Genomic DNA, 15,277 nt, shown 5'->3' on the forward strand with positions numbered 1-15,277 from the left:
AGGAATATGATTAGCCTCTAGAAGCTGAAAAAGGCAATTAAATAGATTATCCACTAGACATTCCAGAAACAATGCTGTCCTGCCAACACCCTGATTTTAGACCTTCTGACCTCCATAACTATAACATAATAAATATGTGTTGTTTTAAGCCAAATTTGTGGTAATTTGTTAAAGCAGTAATAGAAAATTAATAGTCTTCTTCAATGTTTCCTGCGTAAACATACAAGTGATTGAATGAATCCCTTAGAGTCATGATGATGATTCTGTTATGAAAGAGTATTTTTCCTTCCAAGAAACAGATGACCAAATCATACTGTGGAATGTCCTTGAAATAAATAGACTAATTTTTATCTTACTCAAGCCAGAGGTACTGACCTGAACCAAACCACTTTGGGCTCCTTCAGAAACATGACTCTGAAGCCGTGATTTTCCACCTTGGTTGCACATTTGAATCACTTGGGGAGACTTAAAACACTATCAGTGCCCAAAGGCACCCCAGACCAATGGCATCAGAATATCTGCCAGTTGGGACCCAAACATCACTATTTTTAAAATCCCCGTGCCAAGTGTTTCCAAAATACAGCCAAGATTGAGAACCACTGTTCTAAATTTTTTAAAACAAATCTATCAAGGTCCTTAGGCAGTCTTCACCCCTCCAAAGAATCATTGCACACACCACTCATTAGCTACCCGGACCTGGAAATTTTGAAGCCTCAGTCGCTATAACAAAATATCACAGAATTGGGTGTCTTATAAACAACAGAATTTTATTTCTCACAGTTCTAGAGGCAGAGATGTCCAAGATCAAGGTGTCTGCATAGTCAGGTGAGGGCCCTCTTCTAAGGTTCATGGTTGGTACCTTGTCCTCACATGGTGGCAGAGGTAAGGATCTCTTTAGAGCCTCTTTTGTGAAGCACTAATCCCATTTTTGTTCATTCAACAGCTTTTTATGAGCACTCACTATGTGTCAGGGTCTCTAATCCCATTCTTGAAGGTTTCACCTAAATGACATAAGTACCTCCCAAAGGCTCCACCTACTAATGCCATTACCTTTGAGGATTAGGATTTTAACATATGGATTTGTGGAGGTCACAAACATTCAGACTATAGAATAGTCAGAATTTATATATCTTCACCCCCCTTTAAATACATAGAACCCCCATTCCTTCTCTCCCCTGGAGCTTTGCATACCCCCATAGATTTAGCACAATATTACATATAACACCCTCAATAAATATTTATTGAATTAACCTGACAGTGTCTGTTGCCATTTTGGTCTCTATCACCTGCTGTGAGTGTTACAGAAAAGATCCTTCCTTGGAAACTGTGAACTCCCAACTCACATCTGTGCCAAATAATCTTGAACAACCAATGTGAAACATATGTTGGATCTCTGGAAAGAAGGGATGTCAAGGCCAATAGCAGAGTTACAACATGACAAAAAATGCTGGTACTTGTTTGTAAGTACTAGTACATTTTAAATATAAATCAGTTCAATCTAACTCACGTCAACATACACTGAGTGGCCAGATTATTATGATCTCTGAACACATAATAATCTGGCCACTCAGTGTATATCCTATATAATAAAAGGCTAATATGCAAATTGTCCCCTCGACCAGGAGTTCGACCAGCAGGCAGGCCGGCCAACCGCCCCTGTCCCCTCCCCCTGGCCAGGCTGGCCGGACCCCACCCATGCATGAATTCATGCACCGGGCCTCTAATATATATATATATATATATATATATATATATATATATATATATATATATATATACACACACACACACACACACACACACACACACACACACTGAGTGGCCAGATTATTATGTGTTCAGAGATCATAATAATCTGGCCACTCAGTGTATATTGAGTGCCTACCATATCATAGCAGGGCACTCTGTTAGTCTTTGTGGAAGGACTTAGAGATCATCACACCCTTGAGATACTTTCAGTCTAGCAAGGAGGGATGAGGCAAGTATATTTATAATTGTCAGGCAAAAAATAGGATAAATGTCACAAGAGAAGGGGCTCAGGAAAGGCTTGGAGACAGGCCTTACAGAATTTGTAAAATTTTTCCAGAGGGCTTAGCTACCTGGAAGTGGGGGATACTGCTGGAGGATCAAAAATAACTATCACTTAGTTTGACTGTGCTAAGAACTTTTATGTACTAGCATACTTAATCCTCACATCCCCATGAGTTAGGTACAATATCATCATCCTGAATTCTGAAAGGCTAAACAACTTGCTTAAGGTCCTACACAGAAAGTAGAAGAAGTAGGACCTGAACCCAGGTTTGTCTACTTACTCCAGTGCCTTTGCTCTTTTTTAAAGAAAATATTTTTTATTGATTTCAGAGAGGAAGGGAGAGGGAGAGAAAAACATCAATGATGAAGGAGAATCATTGATCGGCTGCCTCCTGCACACCCCCTACTGGGGATCGAGCCTGCAATCCAGGCATGTGCCCTTGACTAGAGTTGAACCTGGGACCCTCCAGTCCACAGGCCGACCCTCTATCCACTGAGCCAAACCAGCTAGGGCCAGTGCCTTTGCTCTTAATCGCTACATTATGTTACTTTCCTTGATGCTCTAACTGACCCTCTAACTGCACATATTGCAATCATTCACTCGGAAATCTCCTCTCTGTCAGAAATGACTCATGACAACCAGCTCTTCTTAGTGACCCATAGAATTCTCCATCATGTGTGCCACATGTTCATCTAGCCAAATTCTCAGCTCAGGAGGTCCTCATGCAGATGGCCAGCCTTTGGCAGACAGGGTTGCCCTGGAACACCGCAGAAGGATATAGTGACTATTTTGGGAAAGCCAAAGTATGACAATTACAAAATTAGAGTCCAGTGGAGTAAGTGTGTAAACTACATTACCTGGATAGAGAAACTAATTATTTTAAATCATGCTTTTTTTTCTTTTAAAAAATATATTGAATTTATTGGAATGACATTGGTTAATGAAATTATATAGGTTTCAGATGTACAACTCTAGAATACATCACCTGTATATTGTATTGTGTGTTCACCACCCCAAGTCAAGTCACCTTCCATCACCCTTTATCCCCCTGTACCCTCTTCTACCTCCCCTCACCTCCCTTTCCCTCTAGTAATCACCATACTGTTGTCTGTCTTTGAGGTGTTTTTTGCTTAATCCCCTCATCTACTTCACCCAGCCCCTTAACCCCTCATCCTTCTGACAGCTGTCAGTCTGTATGACCCTGTGAAAATCACTTAACATTTTTAATTAAATTTATTGGGATAAAATCTATATATATAAAAGGCTAAGTGACCATACGTGCATCCGACGGTCCATCTGATGACTGGCCGATATATATGATGCGCACTGGCAATTTAAAAATAAACCTTGACTTGCGCATTATTAATAAATCACAAGGACAAACTCTAGACAGAGTAGGAATATTCTTACCTGAACCTGTTTTCAGACATGGTCAGTTATATGTTGCTTTCTCTCAAGTTCGAAGAGCGTGTGACGTTAAAGTTGTAAATACTTCATCACAAGGGAAATTAGTCAAGCACTCTGAAAGTGTTTTTACTCTTAATGTGGTATACAGGGAGATATTAGAATGTTTAATCACTTTATCAGTCATTGTTTGCATCAATGTTGTTTTTATATCATGTTTTTGTTTATTTATTAATCAATTTATATATTATTTTCATATATATTTTACTAATTTTCTTTATCTCTGACACCTCTATTATAGAGAAAGGGCGAATAGCGATATTAAAATATTTTGTATTTGAATTTTATAATACTATATTATATATACTAATTTTTTGCAGTAATGTAATTACCACATGAATCTTTCTTCTAGTTAATTTCCTTTCAATGTGCACGAATCTGTGCACCGAGCCACTAGTTGGTTAATAAAATTCTATAGGCTTCAAGTGTACAATTCTATGATGCATCTTCTGTATATTGTATTGTGTGTTCACCACCCAAATCTCCTTCCGTCACCATACACTTGACCCTCTCTACCCTTCACTAAACCCTTATCCACCTTCCCCTCTGGTAATCACCATATTGTTGTCTGTGTCTATGAGGTTTTGTTTGTTAATTTGTTGCTTTCAGTTTTCTATCCCACATATTAATGAATTTTAAAGCCACATGCAAAAGAATGAAGCTAGACTGTTGCTTGTCCCCATATACAAAAATTGGCTCAAAATGGATCAAAGACCCAAACATAAGACCTGAAGCAACTTTCAAGTATTCATTACAGTATTACTAACTATAATTATCATGCAGTGCATTACATCCACGTGATTTATTTATTTGATAACTGGAAGTTTATACCTTTTGACTACCTTCACCCATTTGGCCATCCCCCACACCCTGCTTTGGTAACCACCCATCTGTTCTCTGTATCTATGAGGGTTATTTTTAGATTGCACATACAAGTGAGATCATATGGTATTTCTCCTTCTCTGTCTGACTTATTTCATTTAGCATAATGCCCTCAAGATCCACTTACATATCTCCTTCTTGTTATGGCTAATTATATATATACTAGAGGCCCGGTACACGAAATTCATGCACGGGTAGGGTCCCTAGGGCTGGCCAGCGATCAGGGCCAATAGGGGCCTTCTGGCTGCCGGCCAGGGCCTCCCTTCCTCAGCTGCTGGCTGCCAGCCAGGGCCTCCCTTAGTTCCGCACTGCCCCCTGGTGGTCAGCACACGTCATAGCAAGTGATGGAATTCCTGGTCTCTCGGTTAAACTCCCGAGGGGACACTTTGCATATTAGCCTTTTATATAGAGAGATTCTTTATGTGTTCATCTATCAATGAACACTTAGATCGTCTCAATGTCTTGGCTATTGTAAAGAATTAAATAATGCCACAATGAACATTAGGGTGCATTTATCTTTTTTGAGTTAGAATCTCAGTCTCTTCATCTGTAAAAAAAAAAAAAGAGAGAGAGAGAGATTGGTGAACCTTAGTCTTCTTAAGAGCCATGCTACACAAAATGTTATCCACCCAACAGTATCTGTATCACACAGAAATTTGTTAGAAATATAGAATCTCCTCAGGTCTCACCCCAGACCTTCTGATTCAAAATCTGCATTGTAAGCAGAATTGCAGTTGATTTATATACATTGAAGTTTGAGCAGTACTGACTTAAGTGAAAGGAACATGAGAGAATCTGTATAGTTTCATCAGCAAGTTACGGAGGCCAAAGTTGGGTGTAGGTATGAATGGGCAGTTGAAAATATTTAAAAATCTTGGATCAGTTACTGTGGGGTTGGATGAAAGGATGGTAAAGCAGCCAGGATTTTCCCTCTGAGATTGGAAAGCATGAGCTTATAGTGAACCTAATCCAAGTACTTTTTAAGGGAGAAGAGAGAAGATAGCAAATATGTATACTACCATTTACTGACTGAACATTATATGCTCATTACTTTTATATGTTATGTAATCATCATAACAATTACCAGATAGGTATTGTAAAGAATTTAGAGCAGTGTCTTGCATATAGTAATTGCTCAATAAATGTTAACTTTTATTGGCATTTGCAATAAATGCTGTCTTAACCTGCCAACTAAAGGAGCTAGAGGCAGGAGAGAGAGGATCCAAAGTAACAGAACCATACTCACTTTATTGCAACGTTAACTTCAATAAAGAGGAAAGAGAAAGCAAACCAATGTCTGCTCAGATTTCAAATGTCCTAAGTGAAATTTCTCTTTCTAGGAAGTTTCCTGGCTTTGGCTCTGAGTTCCTCTCTCTTAGCACTGAAGAGTGTAGAATATTACCCTGGCAATAAGCAACTCTGCTTGAGGAAGTCAGGATAATTCTATTCTATTTATAAAAGGCAAAGCGAATGCCAGAAGAGGCTGCAGGACTGGGGCAGAGCTTGAATTCCTTTGGAAGGAATCCATCTCATGATCTTGAGAGAGAATAGTTTCAGACTGGGCAGCTTACTTCAGTACTTTCAGGAGTGGGGGAAGCTTCCCTCTCAACACCCTCTAGGACTAGCAATTCCTGCACCCCAAAGCTCTGGGCTGAGAGTGGAATCTTTCTATATCAACTGCTACTTTTGTAAGGAGTATTAGGAAGGGAACTTTGAAGTCATTGAAAAAAAATCATTGAAACAAGAAGTGTCCAAAGTCTCAGCTGGGAACCACAAAACTTGGAAAGCTCCTTTGCGTCAAAGGAATCCAAGAAGAAAAACACAGTAAATCCCCGTCATCCTGTCTAATTCTAAAGCCCAGGCATTACACTTATGAATGGAACTTTTGCTAATTCTTCAGTCCTGAGCACATCACCATTAGCTGCTCTCCTTTAGACCTGCCTGCCTCCTTTTCATCCAGGGCTATTAACTCTTTAAGAATGCACTCACCAGGCCTTATTCAGTGGCCTAGAGGTCATTATAATGATGAATAAGGTGATTTTAAGCTACTGGAGGAAGGAAGCCCTGTGGGATTCAAAGTGCTAAAAGAAAGGCAGGGTAGGGTATTCTGGCAATTTTGGCCTCAAATTGCTTTGTAATAGGAACAATGTGGGTGTACTGAACCCTACACACTCCCAAAATAACAGGTTTAAACCTGGCAAGCAGGTCAGATAGGCCAGGCCTGCAGTAGGTTGAAAGACCTCCAAGAGAACACAAGAAGCTACCACAAAGTGAGTAGAACCCAAATAATACGTGGCACAGGGGATACATTTGGAAGTGTCTGCTCCACACATAATGATCCCCTTATAACTCCAACCTGATTTATAAATGTGTGCCCCTAGTTTATATTACATAACCCTAGCCTCCTGGGCCAGAGTATGCTTATCTAGGGGTAGGCAACTGACTCGATCAGTGCCCATTCCCTGTGACTTGGTAATTGGTACTAAGCCAGCCAGTACCTTTCTATGAGACTGAACTGTAACATATGAACTTAGGAGATAACGAAGCTATCTCTTGCCCACTCCATGCTCTCATCTACTAAAAGAGAAAAAAAAAGAAGCTGATATGCAGAGAGAACCAGATAGGAGACACAGAAAAAAAGAAAAAAAAAAAAAGCCTGAGTTCCCAACAACTTTCAATTTCCAAAACCCCGTTCATTCCCAAGAGTCAGTCACATTCCTCTTGTGCTTAAACTAGCTCCAGCTGGTTTTGCCTTTTGCAACTAGAGGATAGAAATGAATAAATAACATGTCTAAAGGGGCAGCTGCTGCTCAATTCCTGGTGATTGTCACCATGCAGCAGTATAGGCCCAGTGACGCGAAATATTTCAAGTTTTTCAAGAAAGTTGCAAACCTATATTTTACATCAGGGGTGGGGACCCTTTTTCCTGCCAAGGGCCATTTGGATATTTATAACATCATTCGCGGGCCATACAAAATGATCCACTTAAGAATTAGCCTGCTATATTTGGTCAAACGTTTAATTAACTCACCCCTAATGCCTTGGCCAGACCAAAGGATTTCGTGGGCCTTATACAGCCTGCAGGACAGACGTTCCCTACCCGTTTTACGTGAAAAATTCCACTTGTATACACCGGTAATGAAACCAAATTTTAGAAAACATTGTCAATATAAAGTATATCTGTGGCCTCAGTGTGGTTTGTGGACCCCTGAGTGGTGACCTCAGTCAGCAAACTTCCTGTCTCACCTGCTATTTCCTTACTTCCTAAATCTTTCATCTATTATTGTATTTTTCATGTATACCCATTTGTGCACTGTATTACACCGATATTTGGGCCCACCTTGATCTATTTCCTTTTGGTCTTGCTGACTAGCTAGCTGAACATATAATGATTAAAAATGTGGATTGCAAAAGCCCAACTATCTGGTCAAATTCAAGTTCTGCTGATTATTAGCAGAAGGTTCCCAGTTTCCTTACTGGTATGGTCATAGATTTGAAGAGCTATAGTTTCTCCGTTTATCAAATGGAAATAATAAATCCAGTGCTTAGAGTAGTACCTGTCACACTTGTTATTGTTCTTTTTTGTCGTTCTTATGAATATTGTTTGAATGTCTGACTAGCAGCCATACTATTACTCTGGCCTCCCAGAAAGTACAGATCTCACCCTTTTTCCCTGATTGCAATGACTCTTGGGGTTCAATGAGTACTCAGGTTTGTGTCTACCTTCTGGCCCCAGAAATGTTTCTGGTCTCTGTAGAATGACACGGTGCTAAAGATGTCTCTAGTTTATTTAGCACATGAAGCAGCTGTTTATGTAATCCCTAAGGTTTTTTAAAGTAAAGAATGACTTTTGGGGAAAGTGCTCTTAATACTGTGCCTATAAAAAACAGAGACTCCTTTATTTATAGTTGTGTCCTGATTCTGTCTACTTTTCCAGTCTTTTTTTCCTGCCACTGACCCAGAACATCGTTATGCTCACTATTTCCTAAATACACCACCTCTCTGGAACCTCCATTCATTTACACATGATGTTCCTTCTATAATGTCCTTGCTTTCGCTACTTGCCTTGAAAACTCATATTTATCTTTCAAGACTCTAGCAAGTCCTCTCTGACTCCTTGACCCCCAATGTCACCCACATCTTTCCTGCTCATATTAACGATTTGCCTACTTGTCAGTTTCCAAATTCCTCCCTCCTTGAGTTTATTCAGCCTTCCTGTAATCTTCAGTGTCTTTATCAACAAAATGAGTAAAATCCTATGATGAATTTACACGAGAAACATGCAAAGGGCTTAACATGGTCCTTTGCATATAGTATGTGAACAAATACTACTTGTTTGGTAGAACTTTGTTTCCCAGCTGAGTTCGAGGGCAAGGTTGAGGTCTTATCTTTTTGTATCCCCAGCCTGTGGCACAGAGCTGGCCACATATAGGGTTCTCAGGGCATGTATGTTGAAAAAGCAAATAAGATGAATGAATGAATGTTGCTTCTCCCTTTCAAAGCTATCTGCCTTATATATGTGGAAATGGTCAATGTATAGTCAGGTTTAAATAAACCAAAGCTACAGATCGCATTCCACTACAGCAGAAAAAAAGCACTCTAAACGCCTCTGAATATTTTCTGCTCTACTACCATGCCATCACTGTCCAGCAAAAGTGCCCCCAACTCAGGGAACAACTTTCCAAAGAACATAATATGGTCCATCTGAGCATCAGGTAACATGAGCTAGATAATAAGATTCTTTGAAACCTGGCTGTTTCCCTGAGACACTATAGAGGAAGAATATTGACATTCCTGGTTTTCCAGCAGCTAATTTTGCCCCACCTATATTATCACCAAAAGTAGAGTTATCTAACCTCATCCCTTCCCTAGCCCTAGTCCATTCCCCTCTAGGCCCACATTGTATTGATTCTGCCTTTGGCTATATGATTCTTTCTGCTTAGAATGTCCTTTCCCTTCCATTCTGACCATCCAAACCCTACCTATACTTCTTGAGAAAGTTGCTTGATTTTTTTTTTAAAACATTTTTATTGATTTCAGAGAGGAAGGAAGAGGGGGAGAGAGATAGAAACATCAATTATGAGATAGAATCATTGATTAGCTGCCTTCTGCACACCCCCCTATTGGGGATCAAGCCCGAAAACCAGCCATGTGCCCTTGACCGGAATCGAACCCGGGACCCTTCAGTCTGCAGGTTGATGCTCTATCCACTGAGCCACATCGGCCAGGGCTTTTGCTTGATTTTTTTAAACTTATGAATGGTTTATTTCTGGAATTTTCCCCCCTTTTATTGAATTTATTGGGGTGGCACCAGTTAACAAAATCATAGTTTCAGGTGCACAATTCCACAACTGCAGCCACTGTGGAGTTTCCTCAAAAAAATTAAAAATGGAACTGCCTTATGACTCAGTGATTCCACTTCTGGGAATTTATCTGAAGAAACCCGAAACACTAATGCAAAAGAATATATGCACCCCTATGATCATTGTAGCATTATTTGCAATAGCTTGATTTTTCTGTGCCCCAATTTCCCTTACTGAAAAATGAGGGAAATAATAGTATATAGTGGATAGGATTGTTTTGTTATATGAATTGATACATGTAAAGTGTATAGAGGGCTGAGCACACAGTAAGTATTCAGTAAATGTTAATTATATACTATATATTAGGTGGGAATGTTTGGATGGGTGAGAGAATCAAAGAAGAAAAAGAAATTGAAGATGAGAGAAGAAAGCTGTTGGAACAACTTAGAAGGTACAGGAGAGAATGGATCCTCTTCCACTTACTGTGTGACCTTCAGTAAAGTACTTTACTTTTCCGTGTCTCAATTTCCTTGCTATAAAATGGAGACGACAATAGTGCCTACCTCACAACATTATTGTGAGGATTAAATAAAATGATACATGAAACATACTTCCCCACTGGGAAGGACTTGGGGAGAAGAACAGAGAATAGCTTAAAAGAAATCTTGTGAGGCCAAAAAGACTGAAAGTTGTTTTGTTTTTAAGTTCCAAGTGAATACTTTTCACAATTTCATGATAGAGTAAACTCTTGTGAAGTTTTCTTTAAAAGCTTAAATATTTTTCTAGTGCTAATAAATTTATTGTGATTTTTTTATTAAAGTGCATTGAAGAGGCTTTTTATATTTAAGTAGTTTCAAATGTGTATGAAACCTTTTCCAGGTAATTGTATTATCCAACAATGGTTAGTATGAAATTAAATTGTATCAGTTGACATGAATTCAGCAATAAGCTTACTAAGTTTTATCTTTAAAGAAACATTCTATCCAGCCCTGGCCAGTTTGGCTCAGTAGATAGAGCGTCGGCCTGCAGACTGAAGGGTCCTGGGTTTGATTCCGATGTGTTTCTCTCACATCAATATTTCTCTCTGTCTTTCCCTCTCTGTTCCACTCTCTCGAAAAATTGACAGAAGAATATTCTCGGGTGAGGATTAAAAAAAGAAACATTCTATCTAAAGCATAAAAACATAAACCATATTGATATTTTAGAGTAGAATTTTAAGTAAAATAATTGTTGATTATTTATTTTCTTTAAAAATGGCTTTTACTCCCACTTCTAGGGATATATCCTAAGAATCCTGAAACACCAATCAGAAAGAATATATTCACCCCTATGTTCATAGCAGCACTATTTACAATAGCTAAGATCTGGAAACAGCCCAAGTGCCCATCAGCAGATGAATGGATAAAAAAGCTGTGGTACATTTACACCATAGAATGCTATGTAGCTGTAAAAAGAAGGATCTCTTACCCTTTGAGACAGCATGGAGGGACCTGGAGATGCTAAGCAAAATAAACCAGTCAGAGAAAGACAAGTATCACATCACATGATCTCACTCATATGTGGAATCTAATGAACAAATGAACTGATGGACAAAATAGATCCAGAGACATGGAAGGATGGAACAGACTGAGGATTCTCAGAGGGAAGGCAGGGGTGAGGGGGTGGGAAGTGATCAACCAAAGAACTTGTACGCATAACCATGGACACAGACAATAAGGTGGTGAAGGACTGAGGGGAAGGGGGGGTCAATGGGGAAACAAAAGGGGGACATCTATAATATTTTCAACAATAAAGATTTTAAAAATGGCTTTTACTCAGTATAAAAGTCAAAATCTTAGTAAGGTCCTATATGATCAGGCCCTCTATGTCCCTCTGACCACATGTCCTACCACTCTCTTCCTCTCCACTCCAGTGATACTCAGTAGATAAGAGCGTTTGCCTGCCGACTGAAGGGTCCCGGATTCGATTCCCTGAACACATCAAGCCTTTGCAAATTCTCTTTTCTGTGTTTATTACCCCATTTCCTCAGGTATTATGGCTGGCTCACTCACTTCATTCAGGTATATTTTTAAATATCACCATATAAGAGAAATTTTCTTTAACTGCACTATAGTAGATATATCTCCGCAATCCCAAATGCCTTCTATTCTTTCTCCCACCTTATCCCCACCTGACAAATACCTTTATTGTTTATTGGCTTTCCCCTCCACCAACACACCCTCATTAGATAACATTCCCCAGTCTGTGCAGTGATGACACAGAGTAGAGTCCGACTAAGTATTTGTTCAATGAATTCATTAAAGAACATCGTATCACAATGCACATTGTGTTGATAGCTTTGTTTATCACAGCTCCTCATCCTTGAAGGCTGAGCAACAACCAGGAAAGAACTCATACCAAAGTAAATGTACGGGCACGCTGGTCTAGTCTAGGCAAGAACAGCCTAGGTCACCAGATGCGGGCATCTGAGAAGGGAACTTGAGGGTCCAAATTACTTCTACATCTACTCTCTACTACAGAGAAAGCACAAAGTATCCTTTTTACAATTATCCCCCATGAAACCCCTTTGCCTCCAAATAGATAGAAATTCTCCGCAATCCCAGGAAGCAGAATGAATGACAGCAAACAATTTAAATCGCTCTGGGGAAGCCACTAGAAGTCCTTGGAAAGGATTTCTATTGCTTGCCTGTGAGTCGTTAGTGGGTTCACAAACCTTTCATTGTCCTCGGAAGAAAATAACCATATTTCAGCAATGGTATTTTATGAGAGCTCAGAACTTCCTAGTTCCCATATCCTACAACTAGAAATTCTCCCAAAGGAAAACAAACCCATATGAACACAAAGGGACAATCAAATGTGAAAATGGAAGCATACCTGTTCCTAACATAGTCCATGCATACCAACTGCAGGAGGCTGGGTATGGCACCAACACATAGTTGCTTCTCCACCCTCCATGCAAGGGTGTGGATAGCAGACTTCAGTGGGTGTGACATGTACAAGTGGTTCTTGGCTCTGCGTCAAGACTGTACTCCCACTGACGAAAGTAAGGAAGAGTGCCAGTTGAATTTATGTTTCCTTTGTTTATAGGAGCCCATAGGCCAGTGACTTTAGGGGGAAATACCTCTAAGTGAGGCTTTCTTTTTTTTTATCTGAATCCAGTGGACTCAATGATATGGCCGCTCACAATAAGGTCACTTTGCGGGTTGGAAAATCAATTGAGGAGAGAGGGGATGGAGGAAGGTGCTTTACTTAAATGTTGCCTAGGAACCTAGAACTAACACATGCCCTTGATGGGAGTTGGCACTGGGATGCAATGAAACCCAACACATTAAAGAAGGGAGGGGCTCTGTGACTTGTATTTAATACCAGAGACAGCTGAACTGGTAAATTGCAGAGCACTGGGAGCTGTGGCATTCCATCCACCGAACAGAAACTTTCAGAGTGAAATACTAGCCCTAAAACCTCAAACAATACGTTTTCATCTCTTTAACCTGTGGGATATCATTAGGCTCCACCCAGTCCTGCCACCCTCCCTAAGCAGAAAGATGAGACAAACATGGAAGAGATGTCACTGGTCCATCCGACACCTTCTAACAAGTCTCCACCACACGGATTCTTTATTTAACATCAGAAGGGAGCTGGTGAAGCCCTTCTCCCCAACACAATCTTCCTGACTGGACATGGACGTGGGAATGGCAGATCATCCAAGGTGGCCTTCCCTTCCCTGTTGAAGCATACTACCCTTGGCCTTTTGCATGCCATTTAGCCTTGAGTTCTTAGCTCTTCCAGCTGCCTCTCCCAGCTACCTGGGCTTGGGCATATGAATGCCTGATACTAAAGGAAAGGCAATAAAGGGGAACCACTGGAACTTTCAAGTGATGGATGCTTGGTAAATGTTGGAATCAAATTCAACATACATTTCCATATCCTAAGAAGGAACCTTGGCCACCAATCTGTTAAGAAAGGAGTCAGTGACACCACTCTACATGGTCTTGACATATTAATAGACACGGCTCAGCAGTGGGATCAGCCACAGGCAATGAATTTAGCATTCAAGAAATATTTGTGGAACGAATTCTTGTTTTCAAGTCATCTGCACTGCCATGGCACCTCTTAGGAAACAGAACATTTTCCATCCACCTAAAACTGCTAATTGACTGCAGTTAACTAATGTGCAACTTAAGGGTGCGCATCCTGATAATCAAGGATATTAGATATTAGAACCAAGTTTGGAGGTTGGTGTGAGGGAGAAAAAGCTATCCTTCCCATGCAAATATCCCCCAAACTCATAGTGTCATAGTAAGGCGAGTCACTGCTGTCCTTCTCGAAATTGAATTTCCAATACAGATTTCCCTCAGTTGAACTAGTGCACTGTCCCTTTAAGAAGCCAGGCAAGATGGAGCCCTCCCAACTCACAGCTAGAGGCTTTAAGCAACCTGATAAGGATGCTGGAGTGTGACAAAAAGAAAGAACTCCTGGAGAGGGTAAGTCGAGGCTCTAATGATCTGAGGGGCAATCGAGGCACCAAACCATACAAACATCCAACTCTGAGCGCGCCTATGCCATGGGTGGCAGCTCCCCTAGCGCCACCCCTCCTCCCCTTCCCTCCCTTTCTTACCCCACCCTGCTCCACCCTCAGGATCCTCCTTGAAAGAGTCTCCTTCTATAAGGTGGCTCCTTCGCCGCCCAGCGGAGACCCCAGTGAGGGGGGCAAAAGGAAGGGAAAAAAGGGTAGGTAGGCAAAATGAAAGGGACTTACTTTTGGATTCTGCGCCTCCGGAGGCATCCTCTCCTCCCAGCCTGGGGCCAGGGCCAACGGACGGGGCGGGGCTGGGGTTGAGCTGATGGACTCGGGGTCCTCACTCCCTCGTACTGCAAACCTAGTTCAGTGGAGTGTTAGAGGTAATGGGCACCGACCAGGGCCGGTGTACACTCGATTTTAATGATCTCCAAAGGAGACAGAAGGGTTGGAGAGAGTTGACCGTGGGTGGGAGTGGAGGTGAGCTCTAAAGCCCTCCTTTTCCTCCCTTTCTGACTAGCTTTCCCCGCCCGGCATTAGCGATAATCAGGGGCAATGGTTTTCTTTTTTCTTCCTTTTGGTTTCTCCCAGCTGCCGGTCCCAGACCCCACCCAGCGGCTCCACCCCATCCACTGCTACACATTCTGTCAATCACCAGCCCCTTTAAAGCTGCATCGCACAACTTGGGTTTTCGTCCGTCTTTGGCGGGCAGACAGAACGCCAGGGCTTCTGGCCTTTTCCTGCAATTCCTCTGACCTTTCTGCTGAGTTTAGGAAGCTGAGCTTAGTTGCTAGTGGAGGCTTCCCCTCCCCCTCTGCCCCGAAGCTTTCACAGTCCGCTCCACCCAAAGTCCTTCCGGGCCGGCCAGGCCACGCCATACTCTACCCCATCTATTTTCTTTACTTTGTTTCTGGTAAAAAAAAGAAAAGAAAGAAAGAAAGGGAAAAAAAGTGGTTCCTTAGGCTCCAGATAGCCAAGAAAGTTTGTGCAGCGCCCTCTCTGGCGCCGCCCACTTCCTTACAGTTTCTGGACTGAAGTGGCTACAGCAGATCCCCTGTCTCTGGGGCCTCTTGGTTT

General features: G+C 41.3%; 1 protein-coding gene across 1 annotated transcript in view; it reads right to left on the minus strand.

Moving 5' to 3' along the window:
• The window catches only part of KLF8 (KLF transcription factor 8), a 79,993-nt gene extending 65,206 nt beyond the window's left edge, over window positions 1-14,787 (minus strand). Inside the window, exon 1 of the mRNA XM_080652499.1 lies at window positions 14,441-14,787. The gene's annotated coding sequence lies outside the window, so the exon portion shown is untranslated. The remainder of the gene's footprint in view (window positions 1-14,440) is intronic.
• Between the last annotated feature and the right edge of the window lie 490 nt (window positions 14,788-15,277).

Source organism: Plecotus auritus, assembly GCF_963455305.1.
Source record: "Plecotus auritus genome assembly, chromosome: X".
NCBI classification, from domain to species: Eukaryota; Metazoa; Chordata; class Mammalia; order Chiroptera; family Vespertilionidae; genus Plecotus; species Plecotus auritus.